Source organism: Ceratotherium simum, chromosome 14 (assembly GCF_057802395.1).
Source record: "Ceratotherium simum simum isolate JZ-2026a chromosome 14, ASM5780239v1, whole genome shotgun sequence".
NCBI lineage: Eukaryota > Metazoa > Chordata > Mammalia > Perissodactyla > Rhinocerotidae > Ceratotherium > Ceratotherium simum.
Genome location: NC_141913.1, coordinates 52,218,907 through 52,233,562, shown reverse-complemented (window position 1 = coordinate 52,233,562; position 14,656 = coordinate 52,218,907). Strand labels below are relative to the sequence as shown.

Below are 14,656 nucleotides of genomic sequence, written 5' to 3'. Positions count from 1 at the left end.
GATGGAACAGCACGTTACCCACAGAGAGAAGAGACAGTGCAAGATCAGCTTCAATAGTGAGCATTGGTTCCCATGGCCATCATGTCTCAACCCACAGCCAACGCAAGGAGATGGTCTGCATGTATCCCTCTTGTGCTGAAGGCAAAGGACCCCCTTCCTTCCCTGCTGGGAACAGATAAAGCTCTTGCAGGACATTTGGTCCTGTCCAAAATGTCCATCATACATTGGCCCATGCCAAAAGGTCCTTGATATTTGGTACTATCCAAAAGATCCATAAGACGTTTGGTCCATAAGACATGTGGACCATGCCAAATTTGTTGATAAGTAGTGAGCTGAAAACTGGAGACGGACTGTCTTCCCTTTTAAAGAAGCTTCTCTCCATGCTTCTGTCTTCCTTTAGTACTCTCCTCTGTGGATTATATCCTCCTGAACTCGCTGAGGTCAGGATTCTAGGTCTCGCTCCTCAACTCAGGGAGATTGCCAGACTTGGCCTGGGTTTTCCTTTCCTGCATGTCAGCCTCATAACTGTATCCAGGCGGTAACCTTGGGCAAGCATAGTGCTCAACTCATTGGTTTCTTCTCTCTCAGGGATCACTTTTCTGCCCTGTCTGCTGTCCATGGTATGAAAATCATTGTTTGATAAATTTCGTGTGTTATTTTTAGTTGTTTTAGATGGGAGAATAAATCTGATTCCTATTATTCTATCTTGACTGAAAGAAGTCCACAATTTAAATTCAAAAGTTTCTTTTTCTTCTCTTTGAAACCTAGAAAGAGATTAAAATACAAGTCTAGCAATGTTTTAGAATTATACAAATCTTGTACAATTTCAGATATCATTTACAGATTTGCTAATTTGTTACTTCAAATCATTTTGTAAATTCTAACGCTCTATATGAAAACTTGACGGAAACTTTAGGTTTTGATTTTATTTGGTCAATCTGTATTCAAACACATGATAATAATTAATGATAGTACTAAAGCAAATTTTGGTCAAAATTAGTTTGACATTCTTGAACAGAAGGCATGCTTAAACATTCCATAGAGGCAAAAATTGTAAAACTTAAATGAAATATTTTCCCATGGACAGCTATGACAAATTGGAACAAAAAACTCACTTTGGCAGTTGCACATTTTGAATATATGAGCATCACGGAGGTAAATATTTAGTAAACTTGAGCTGCATTTATTAGTTTTAGTGACTATCATGATATACACCTTGGATCTGTGTACATTAAGCGTAATATTCTTTACAGCTCAGTTGAATTGTCTCTCCCTTTCTCTCTGTTCCTTTTAATTTATTTTTATAATGTGTCCTAATTTGTTTCTTTTTACTATACAAGGGTCATAATTCCGGCACTGTTAAAAGTTTACATTATGACACTGTGACAGATAAGAACTAGCAAGCCAGTTGCTCAGTGACACACCAAATGAATGTCAACACTCTAATGACCCAAATACAGGAGAACAAATGAAACAAAAGATCATCATATAGGGCATCAGAACCAAATTATAATAGACGTCATGTGATCAGTGATGACTGTGGGAAATACTAAAACAAGCAGAAATTAACAAAATGACTGATATCAGTGATGACAGGTATCAACAGATGTTTGCCCCTGGCAAAATGAGAATCAGAAGTAGCATTTCTGTAACTCGGACCATTTATGAGCTACCACATCTACTTATTAGCTAAATTATCAAGAAATAGTTTACCCTCAACCATGGCATATAAAGAAAATGGAATACCATGATTTTTTAATGTAAAGAGATAACTATATGAAAATAAATGGTGTGATTTAGGATTTTTATAATAGGTTGAATAATTTTTATTTGATCATTATCGAAAACCTCTATTGATATGAATGTTGATTTATAGAATAGGTTGTCTGAGTTGAGTTTAGCATTCAATATTTAGTACTTTTAATAATTTTGAAAGGCAGCTAGACTAGTAAGATATTGACTCTGGAATCAGACTGTCTTGTTTCAAATCCTGGCTCCAAAACTTTTTAGCTGTGTGAACTTGGGCAAATTATGTAACTGTACTATGGTTGAATTTCTTTTTTTTTAAAAGAATATCAAAACTATATCTACTTTAGAGAATTGTTATATAGATTCAATTAGTTAATACAAGCAAAGCTCTTAGAGAAATGCCTGGCATATTAGAATATTTATTACCTAAATAAAGCAATAAAAATTGTTGCTGGATAAAAAATTGTGGCTTAAAAAAACTAAACTCTGTGATGGGAAGAAAAACAGAATGTAGGTCAGATTATATCATTGTACACACAAACACACACACACACACAAATCCAAATGGCATTTTTAGATGTAGGTAAACAAAAATGCTTTCAAAGATTTCTAGTACTATATAACATTCTAAGTTAGTTCATAATTGGTAGGGTCACTATTATCTGTACTAGACATAATTGCAAAGAGAACAATGATCTTTCATTCCTTCCTTTCTTTCCATTCACATTTGAAGAATAATTTCAGAAACGACTTGAATAAATATATTTTTAATGGTTTCCAATAGTATACTCTCAAAATACAAATTGATCTTAATAGTTAAGGGCAAAAAGTTATGATTGATCCGTGACCTGTGAAATGTTTTGTGAAAACATTGAACACTCTCCTATTGTTGGTTATCAATGCACAGAGACATGAACAAAACCAGAAAAAAATACATACACACTTAGTACACCTAAAGGAAAAAAATTCAAAACATGGAGAATTAAAGTGTTTGATGTCTTTGTCAAAAACTTATTAAGAATAGTTTGCACAGTCCTAGCCTTCTCATTGTATGACGTAGGATATGAAGCGAGGCAAATTGTCTTGTTTCTAAGTTTAGATAAAATTCCCAACATTTTATTCTTTTCACTTTAATGCCATGAAATATCTTTGAGTTCCTTTGATGAGAAATTTTCGCCTGTGTCACTTCCTCTGGGACATCTACATCCTTTCTTCACAACCACTTTCCTCAATACATCTAATTACTTCTGCATTTTATCACCTAATTGTTAGTGTATCTCCATGTGTTAGGAACTTAATCAGCTGATTTTCTAGGTGAGGAAACTGAGGCACAGAGATGTTAAGTAAGTACCCAATGTTGCAGTCAGCATGAGATAGAACCTGCTTCAAACTCCAGCAGTTTAACCCCAGAACAGGGCTCCACGGGGCCACACTTCGACTAATCTGGGTGATTAAAATGTCAACACTTGGGGTCTGCCCCGGATCAATGAAGTTGGAATTTTTGGAGGTGGGGCTCAGGCACTGGTGAGTTCAAAATCTTCTCAGTTGAGTTTAATGGGAAGTCACGGTTGATAATTCCAGCTTTTGAGCCTCCGTTCATAACCAATAAGCCTTAGCAGCATTGAGAAACAAAAGATGAAAACAGACTATTCAGTACATGGTGTTAAAACAATTCGAGGGGCCCACCCGGTGGTGCAAGGGGTTCACCCGGTGGTGCAAGGGGTTAAGTGCGCACACTCCACTGCGACGGCCCGGGGTTTGCAGGTTGGGATCCCGGGCGTGCACCGACACACTGCTTGTCAGGCCATGCTGTGATGGCGTCCCATATAAAGTAGAGGAAGATGGGCATGGATGTTAGCCCAGGGCCAGTCTTCCTCAGCAAAAAGAGGAGGATTGGCAGATGTTAGCTCAGGGCCTATCTTTCTCACACACACAAAAAAAACAATTCGAAACAAATAAGGTTGGATCTCTATTTCACACATTCCCCTCCAAAATTCCCAATGGTTTAATGACTCAATGTAAGAGTTTTCACTGTATAGTTCAAATATAAAAAGAGAATAGGTATATATCCATGATTAGGGTAGGGTAGAGAGAAAACGGGCAGAAGATCAGGTTAAAAAGAAAAAAAATCAACCAAACCACAAGACTGAAAAGTTGCCTGCAAAATAAAACTCAAATCATTGAATACGCACTATTTTTTGTTATCACTTATTGTGACTAAGTGCATTAATTTCTCAATCTTTGTCTTTGGAGTCTCTTCGTGAAGATATGCTCTAGGTAAAATGGCCCTATAACATAGGTCCCCTGGGGATTGGTTTCAGCTGGCCCATATCATGCTGCCTTGTATTGTATCAGGCAGTGTTTTAACACACTAGGAATATTGTGAATAGATTTTTGATTATTTAAAAGTTCTGCAATTTGGCAGCCAATTTTAAAGAAATATATTTTTTCTTCCTTCTATGACGCCTCAAACAGCATCAATAAGGCTTTTTTTATATTCTTTGAGTAGAAAAGCATTTTGTTCGGTACTGTTCTTTGAAGGATTGTTGTGAATTTTCTTTTTTATAATATTCATTTTTAACAAAACAGTGCCCTTGCCAGCCTCCAGAAGAAATCAGTAGGAACAAAAGAGAATACTTTCACTATAGTTGCTATAGTAAATGAAGGGTTGGGACCTTGTTTAGTGCTATAATTTCCCAGTAATTAATCAGTCAGTTATACATATTTGATATAAATAATATGTAAGTATTCTCATTAAATATCACAGAAAATATGAAATTTGTTATCTTAACATGTTTACATTACACTATTGGCTATAACTAGACTACACATTTAAGTAGCAATGTTGAAAGAAATCCTTTATTTTTATAGTTTTGTCTTAAATACAGACAATACTGTGAGGAAGGAAAAATGCTCCAGGAAGCTCTAATCTATAACTAAAGCAAATCTTTGATTTAAGGAAATTATACTGAGAATTACCAAGTTTAATATAAAAGCAGTACTTACTTTGATTCAATAACATTTTGATTATCCACACTCTAAAAGATACTGCATTATCTACTTTAGGCAGTGGTTCAAAATATTTTTGTCTATTTTCAACATACCTGCTAGATGGTGATTACATGTATGGCGCACTCCAGTAGGTAGACCAAGATTGGTTTTTCAAGGCTGCAAAAAAGCAAAAACAAACTTATGAGGTAGATGTGGGAAATTCTTGCTAGACTAAAATGCAATGCTCTCTTCTTCCTCTGAGATTAAGAAACAAGTCTTTAAGACACATAAGAGTGAGCAAGACAGATAACTTGTGCTCAAGGGACATGTCAAATATCTCACAGTGCCTCCCAGGTGATTGCTGGAAGTACTGATTCTTGGAAAATGTCCTACAGTCTAATGATTTGCATTGGGAACCATGAAATGCTAAGGAGACTTCTAAACTGGAGGCTTTATCAACTTAAAGAAGCAATGAGTGCACTGGGGATGCAAAATACACATCAAGTCAGTTATCATAGAATCATAGACTTACAGAACCACGGGCAATTCAAAAGATCAATTCATTCTACCCCTTTGTTTTACAAATAAGGGAACTAGGGCAAAGAGAGTTCAGATGATTTGTCTAAGGACACACAGCTAAATAAATGGCAGTCATAGGACACAAACCAATCACTTCCATTCAAGCATTCTCATCATTAAAATTTCCAGACTCACAGCTACACAGTGAGTCATCTACGTCAGTCATGCTATCTTAGAACCAGCAACCAAGAACAAAATGCAGCTGGGAAAAGTAAAGCACAGATCTGCCATCCCAGTCACTGTCAAAGGCTTCTACTATTTTCTGCATATCAATTATACCTCAATAAAGCTGTTTAGAAAAAAGTTTTATACTTGGTAGAAAATCCTACATTATTAAAGTCTGTCACATTATTATATCAGACTTATTAAGATCAACAAATTGCTATGTACTTATTTTATGTCAGATAATAACCGACAATTTACTGATGGTTAACTATGATCCAGGCACCATTCTAATTACAAATAATATCTCACTTAATAGTCACCACTAACAATAACTTTAAGAAGAAATATGTAGAACCTGTGAAATGACTGAATATTTTAAAGAAAGGAAACCTTCCCAAATTAATCTATAGGCTTAAGGTGATAAAATACTAATCAAAATCCAAAAAATCTAAAGGTTATCAGAAATAAACACTAAAATAGAAAATATTTTTTAATTAAGTGTTTTAGTTTGAAATAATTGTAGAGACACATGCAACTGCATGTGTAAGAAAAAATAGATTGAGATGTTCTGTATCCTTTACCCAGCGTCTCCCAATGGTAACCTCTTGAAAAACGACAGTACCATATCACAACCATGATATTGGCATTAATGCAGTCAAGATACAGAACATTTCCACGAGCACAAGGATCCCTTGTGTTGAACTTTTTAGCCACATCCACTTCTTTCTTGCCAACTACTCTCTCAACCCCTGACAACCACTAACCTGTTCTCCATCTCTATAATTTTTGTCTTTTCAAGAATGTTATACAAATGGAATCACACATTATGTAACCTCTTGGGATTAACTTTTTTTTCACTCAGCATAATTCTCTGGAGATTCATCCAGGTTGTGGTGTGTATCAGTAGTTCATTCCTTGTTATTGCAGAGTAGTATTCTATGGTATGGACATACTACAGTTTGTTTAACCATTCACTTGTTGAAGACAGCTGAATTGTTTCCAGTTTTTGGCTATTATGAATAAAGCTGCTCTAAATATTCATTTACAGATATTTTTGTGAACATATATCTTCATTTCTTGGAATAAATGTCCAGGAGTGCAATTGCTGGGTCATATGCAGGTCATATGTTAGTCTGGTAGCTGCATGTTTAGTTTGTTTTTTCAAGAAATTGCCAAATTGTCTTTTAGAGTGGTGTCACATTAAGTAAAAAAGGCATGTTATTAAATTATAAATACTCTATAAACAAAAATACTGTATACCCACAGTGATGTATGTGTGATCGAGTTTCCCATATCTTCACCAGCATTTGATGTTGTCACAATTTTTTATTGTTGCCATTTTGATAAGAGCATAGTGACATCTTGTTATGGTTTTAATTTGCATTTCCCTAATGGCTAACGGTGTTGAACATATTTTCATGTGCTTACTTGCCATCTGTATATTTTTGGTAAAATATCTTCATATATTTTGCTCATGTTTTAGTTGGATTGTTTGTGTTTTTACTGTTGAGTTTTGAGAGTTTTTTATATTCCAGATTCTAGTTCTTTGTCAGGTATGTGATTTGTGAATAATTTCCTTCTAGTCTGTAGCTTGTCATTTCAATGTCTTCACAGGATCTTGCTTAAAGCAAAATTTTTTTTAACTTTGATGGAGTTTAATTTACCTAGTTTTCCCTCTAGGATAGTGTTTTTGGTGTTAAATCTAAAGAATTTTTTACCTACCCCTAAATTTTGAAGATTTTCTCATGCTTTTCTTCTTTTAAAAAAATATAATAGTTTTATGGTTACATTTAACTCCATGATCTATTCCTAATAACTTTTTGCAAAAGGTATGATAGTTAGGTCCTGCCTCCTCTTTCTTTTTCCTCCTGTGGATGTCCAATTGCTCCCGCACTAGGTGTTGAAAAGGCTACCTTCCTTCAATTGAATTGCTTTGCACCTTTGTCAAAAATCAGTTGAGCATATTTGTGTGGGTCTATTTCTGGGTTCTCTATTCTATTTTTTGTTATTGATTTTTGTGTCTACTCCTGTGCCAGTACCACACAGTCTTGATTACCATAGTTATATAATAAATCTTGTAATTGGGTAAACTGATTCCATCTACATTATTATTCTTTTTCAAAATTGTTTAAACTATTTCAGTTCCTTTGTCTTTTCACATAAGTTTTAGAATCATCTTGTCTATATCTAAAAAACATCTTTCCAAGATTTTGATAGAAATTACATTAAATCAGCATATCAGTTAGGGAGAAATTGACATCTTTACTATATTGAGTCTTCCAATCCATGAACACAGTATTGCTCTCTATTTATTTATACCTGTATTTAAACCACCATTAAGAATCATGGTAGTTTAAATTACCATTAAGAATCATGTTTCTGAAGAATCTTTAATGAAATGGAAAATGCTTAAGAAGTCATGTAAAGTAAAAAAGGCATGTTGTTAAATTATAAATACTCTATAAACTAAATAGTGAAAAAGATAATAAATGTTATGCATTGACAATTTTCAAAGAGAAAAGAACATTTGAAATACTAATAAGAAATGTTATATTTAGATTTTATTATGGTTATATGAATGGTCTCCATTACATTGTTCTCTACTCCTTAAGCTTTTTCAAAAGTTATAATTTTATACGAATATTAACATTACTGATTTTATAAATGTGTAGATCAAATACTAACCCAAAAATGTGTTCATAATACAACAACTAAAATATTGATCATTATGTCCTCTATGCCTGCCATGGTATCTGATAGTCAATTTTTTTAATATCAAAATACAGAAAAAAATTTTCTATAAATGAGTAAAAATATAAAGTTCTGTACTAGAATATTTTCTATTTCTACACATAATTATTCCTAATTAAAATTATGTTTGCTTTCATAAAAAACTACTTATATGCCTACTATTGACCAGCCCTATTGCCATTTACACTATTTTCTTTAATTCTCACTAAATATCTACAAGATTATCTATCTCATTTGACATGTGAGAAAACGAAAACTGTAGATGTCGAAAAATTCCTGTGAAATTACTCAGATTTTAATTGCAAAACATAGTTCTATCTCCAGGATATCTGATTCCAAACTCAGCAACATTTTTTCCTAAAACAGAGGTAAAGATTTAAACATACCTGTGAAGGAAATATGAGCAAATTTTATGGTGACAATGATTTTATGAGTGATTTAAATTTTCTTTGTATTTCTAAGTTCTTTTGTAGTAAATGGGATGGGAGGAATGGGAATTGTTTTATGTTTATACATTTTATATTACTGAATTCTAAAATACATATAGTTCACAGAGTGAGGAATTTAGTTTATGGCGATATGAGTTCTTCATTAATCACGAATAGCCATGCTATTAGTATTTTTCCATGAAGTAAGCTCTTAAGTAATTCAATGTAATTCTACTAATTTTATAATGACAATAATATTGCTATAGATTTTTCTTTAAAGGTACATTTTCAGAATATATCTGTTGTGTACCTAAAGATGTTTATGACACAAAGTAACAGATACTACAGAGATCTTTTAGCATTAGTCTTAATTAAAATCACTTTTAGTCTTCCTACGAACATTACTGTTAATAAGTGAGTAAAACTGAATTACTGACAATATCAGCACTTCACTGTCTAGAATAGTTAGCAAGATTTACCATTAGGTAGCTGCTTAAACGATGAGACAGCAGTCCCCCCTTATCCATGAGGGAGACTTTCCAAGACTGCCAGTGGGTGCCTCAGACCATGCATAGTACTGAGCTGTATATATCGTATGTTTGTTCCTATATATACATACGAATGACAAATTTTAATCTATAAATTAGGCACAGTAACAGATTAACAACAATACGATAAAATAGAACAATTATAACAATATACTCTAATAAAAGTTTCCATAAATCTTAGCAACCTCAGCATATGATTTTTTTTTTCCATATTAAGTCCAGAACTTTTACATTTTCATTTAAAGGAAGCACTTTACAGCTTCTATTTGCCATATCTGAAATGCCAACATCACTATTCTTGCACTTTGGTGGCACTATAAGTAAAATAAGGGTTATTTGAACACAAGCCTTGTGATACTGTGGCGGTCAACCTGAAAACCAAGAGGGTTACTAAGTGACTTAACGGGTGGTAACCTATACAGTGTGGCTCTGCTGGACAAAGGGATGATTCATGTCCTAGGCAGGATGAAGTGGGATAGGGTGAGATTTCATCACACTACTCAGAATGGCATGCAATTTAAAGCTTATGAATTGTTTATTTCTGAAATTTTTCCATCTAATATTTTTGGACCGCAGTTGACCATAGGTAACTGAAATCTTGAAAAGCAAACCCGCAGATAAAGGGGGGACTACTGTATATCAAGGTGGCCAGCATTCAAGGGATACAGTCACTGCATTAGATAGACAGGGAGGCAGGCAATCATCCAATTGGCTGTCTGCGTTATAGCTAAGATCAGGCTCTGTAGCTGTATAGCCTGGCTGTGATTTCAGTTCCATTTGTTGTTAACAGTACAACTATAGGTAAGTCAATTCACCTTTCTGTGTCCCAGTTTCCTCATCTATAAAATTGGTGCCTATAAAATAATGCTTATTTCAGAGAATTGTTGCATTAAATAACTTAATATAGGAGAAATGACTCCCATGTATAAAATACTCAATAAATGTTTGTAGTGGTTATTATTATAGTACACAGACAGTTGAAGAAATTATCCTATTATATGAGTTTACATTGGAATGGTAAAAATTTAATCATTAATTCATATTCACTTTTGAGATTTTTCTGTATATAACATTCCTATTAGAGGGAGACAGGCATTACAAAGACTGCTTAACTTTCCAAATATGCAACATGACCTATAGAAAGAAAGTTTTAGCAATTCCTGTGTGTTGTAGGAGAAATACTTCTATATAACTAGAGGCTTACTAGATATTTTACCTCTGTAACTAAAACAATTGTCTAAACTTGTAAAATACTCTTTGGTCATGTCTGGCAGGACATTTCCCTGAAGGACATTAAAAAAATGTGTAGTAAATGTTAGAATATTTTTACTTCATTTTTAAGTATTTATATATATATATATATATATATTTGCCTTAGAAGTTGTTCTAAGGGGAAGAAAAGTCTACATTTAATTAAAAATGGCCTTTAAGGCATTCTTCAGAAATGTGTATAAACGTAGGCCACCGTTCAGAAGAGAGTCCTTTGTGATAATTACATTCTCCATGAGTGCTGATTGAACTAATTAAAAATTGCAAGTCTTATCAAGATTATTTATTGAAATCTATTTGGCAGCTTCCATTACTTAACGTAGCTCAGTAGTTTATTCTATTATACTCATTTAAGAATGGCAACAGTAATTCAAGTAAAGAATGAAAGTTGAGAAATGTTTGATAAACAGATAAGACCATATCTGATCCTTTGTACCTCAGAAAATGACTCAATGGCTAAGTCCATAGAGTATAAAACAGCCTTTTAAATCACCTAGTAATTTAATTTGTATTTTGCTTTTATTATCTGGAAAAATGCACTAGGTAACAACTATTCAGCTTCCTATTCCAATTTGTTCTCATCAGTTCACTCTGAAGGAAAATTTAAAGTTAATTTTTGACTTATTAGTGATGGTCAGGAGAGATCCATTAGGGAACTACATATGACGATTCTCGAATTCTATTCAAACCAGACCCTACATCAGTAAACTATGAATAAATGCTTGGTATCCTCTTCCCAGCCAGTGCCTTCTGTATTTCTCCTGTGTCACTGTTGGCTTAAGGCATAGAAATTCGCACAGGGGAATATGATCAGAGAACTAACAAAGTGAACATGGAGTGAAGTTGAGTGGGATGGAAATTTTAGCTCTGCTGTTTACTAGTTCTGTGAACTTGAGCAAGAAAATCAATATTTCTAAATTTCAGTGTCTCATTTTCAAAATAGAGTAATAAAACACATCTTGCAAAATTGTGGGAATAATGCATATCAAGTGTATGGAAGGGTTCCTGAGCGTGAAAACTCAACTCATTAAAAACTGCAATGGACTTCCTCATGTGTATGACCGCTTATTGGGATTATCATAAAGCGATTCATGCCCTAAGAAGAGGGCTGGTTCAGTTAGCTTCAGAGATCCTCAAGCCGGATAATAACTTTTGGCCAATGTGAATCACGAAATTGACGGAACTATTTATTTTTGTGATAGAGGTGTGGGTAAGTGTCATATATCATTGCTTTGAATATTTATTTCTCCAATTCTGCTGAAAAAACTAACCAGAAAATTAGAAACTCTCCCTTTTCATTGACGTAATAGTGCCATTTTTACTCTTATGGAAACATGTAAAAATATGATTCTGGAGGATGTAATTGACAAATCAAGGCACAGATGGTGAATGGCTCAGGCAGTGAGGCACAAGGTAAAATAGGAAGTAGATTGGCTTGAATTCATTCCAGAATATTTGCAAATAGTTTTCAAAAAGCATTGCCACTGCAGAAAATCAATCGGTTTCTTGAATATTTTTTTGACCTTACCTGCAGTCATCAGTGTCACTACGTCTATTAATTAAGTATAACTACTCTTCCTTTCCCTGACTATGTGCCAACTGAAAAAAAAAATCTGAATTATCAATTGTAGATTTTCATGAAAATCAAATCAAAATGCCATAGAAGCAGATTTGGTAATGTCTCAAATTCTGTTCAAGCTATTTCTACGATGTTAAAGATTCACCTAGAACCTTATCCTAGAGGCTTTTTGAACAACAGACATATGTAAATCCCCAGTGAACGAAAGAGTTAGGAGCAAGAGGCTCATTTCCAGGGAGAAAACAAACACTTGAGAATAAGTTTCTGAATTTGAACAAAATAAACCAGTGGGAAGTTGTGGAAACTACTATCATTACCCTCTACTACATTAAGTGAGAGAAAAGGGGTATTTGCGTGACCAGACTCAAGTCTGGTCACCCAGGTTCTTGGTCAGTGTAAGGGAGGGATTCAGACACCGACACAAAGGCAACAGCAAGCAAGCAAAGATTTATTAGAGGAAAGGTCAGATACACTGCAAGTGAGGAGCGGGCAGTGCCAAAAAATGCATCTGTCCTGTGTCTTGGGTTAGTTTTATTCTTATTTGGGCTGTTTAGAAGCAAATTAGTTATCTGGTTATCCACCAATAATGGTTTTTCCTCCACCTACACATCAGGAGGGGGAGTTATTGACCCTCTAGGGGAATCTCCGGAACTGTCATGGCAGTCATCCCCCATGGAAGGGGGGCTAATGCATATGGACTTTGTATGTAAATTAAAGAAAGGTCAATGTCCTCTAGCGGTGTATAGCAGGAGGCTTTGTATGCGCTGTTTAGGCACTCCTTATTTTTATCATCCAGGTGGATGGCCTCAGAATCTGGTGGTGGTGCCAAGCCGGTCTCAGTTCCCCTTTATCCTCATCATGTAAGATGCCAGCAAGATGCTTCACTGATGCATCAAGGTCTCCAACTGTGATCCCTGGCTCGTCTCTGTCTAGCTACCTATCTCATCTGGACCAAGCTCTCTCTTGGCCACGATATTTCTGAAGAAAGTATTTCTTTATTAACACTAGTAAAATTTAAGATTTTCTTCCTAAAAACTGTTTATTGATAAATGTAATTTTATTGAATTTAGTGGGAGGAGGTTTTTAAAAATCCCTTGAACCGAGTAACCTCAGCAAGATGGCAGAACAGGTGGTTTCCAATTTACGTCCTCCTCATAGGAAGACCAAACAGCAACGAGCCACGGTCAAGATGCCTTTAGGAAATTCCCAGACCCTGGGGATGAAGCTGAGGCACCCCTTTGGAGCACAAAACACAAAAACTACTAAATGAGGAGGGTAAAAGGAGGCATTTCATTTTGCAGCATTGCCCCTGCCCCAGGCTGGCACAGTGCGCCCCTGAGAGGGGACACCTGGCCTACCGTTGCTCCAGCGGAAGATAGAGAGCCCACAGGGGACATCCAGCTTCCTCAGCTCCCCAGGAGGCCCACTACAGTCTCGCCTTACCGGACCACTGGTGGAATCAGCAGACTGGACCGCCAGGGAGATAGAGAAGGGGGCGGGGCTTACAGCCGCGCCTTCGCTGATCTTGGTGGACCGTGGTCCTGCGGTGGTAGCAGGCGAGCAGAGATTCCAGCCAGTGACTGCCCATTTGCATGGCCAAGCCAGTGGCCCCATCTAGCCTGGGACCGGGGTTGGCAGTTTTACCTGGTTTGAATCCCCAGCAGGTGTGCCACATCGGCCCTAGAGCCCAATCTACAATTCCACCCAGAAAGGGAGGCAAGTCTGCATCACCACCCAACTGTGGAGTCCAGCCTCCAGCCCTGCCAGACCAGGAAGCCTGACCTGAGATCCTGGGCAGCTACGGAGCATATCTTACAGTCTTCCCAGGCTAGGAAGTAAGTCAGAAGTCCCACACAACTGCTGAGCATAGACTCCAGCCTCTTCTGCGATGGAAGCCCAGTCAGTGACCTTGGGCAGCCACAGACCCCATCCTACAGCCCCTCTGGGACAACGAGTCTAGCCCATAGCCTCACCCATCTGTGGAGTATAACCTCCGGCCCCACTTCACTAGGAAGCCCAGTCACCTGGGCAGCGTCAGAGCCCAGCCTATAGCCTGGCCCAGTTACTGAGCACATTCTGCAGTCCTGCTCAGGTAGGGAGCCCAGCCAGCGACCCCAGCTGATTGTGGCGCATGGATTGAGGCCCCACCTGGTCGAGGAAACTAGCCAGACACCTCGCCCAACAGCAGAGCAGAGTCAGCAGACTGCCTGATCACAGAGCCACGCCTGCAGCCCTGACCAACTTCAGGGCACACCCTGAGCACCACCTGATCACAAAGCACAGCCTGAGGCCCTGTACAACTGTGAAGCCTTGTCGGTGGCCCTGCCTAATGCAGAGTCAAACCAGAGGCACCATCTAGCTGGGGAGCTCAGCCTGGGGCCTCACCTGATCAGGGATGATTGCAGAGCCCAGCCTATAGCCCTGCTCAATTGTGGAGTCCAGCCAGCAGCACTGCCCTATCAGCTTGCTATTCCCCCTGACCAGAGGAGGCTGCAGAGCCCAGCTAGTGGCCTGCTTGACCAGGGACCCCAGTCAGACCCTACACCCTTCAGAGCAAAAAAGGCACTTGATAAAATTTAACATCCATTTCATGATAA

General features: G+C 36.8%; 1 long non-coding RNA gene across 1 annotated transcript in view; it reads right to left on the bottom strand.

The window, feature by feature from the left end:
* Nucleotides 1–571: 571 nt before the first annotated feature.
* Nucleotides 572–14,656, bottom strand: part of LOC147915331 (uncharacterized) — an 82,207-nt gene continuing 68,122 nt past the window's right edge. Inside the window, exons 3-4 of the long non-coding RNA XR_015554232.1 lie at nt 4,854–4,917; nt 572–764 (exon numbers count right to left, since the gene is read on the bottom strand). This is a non-coding gene — a long non-coding RNA (uncharacterized LOC147915331). The remainder of the gene's footprint in view (nt 765–4,853; nt 4,918–14,656) is intronic.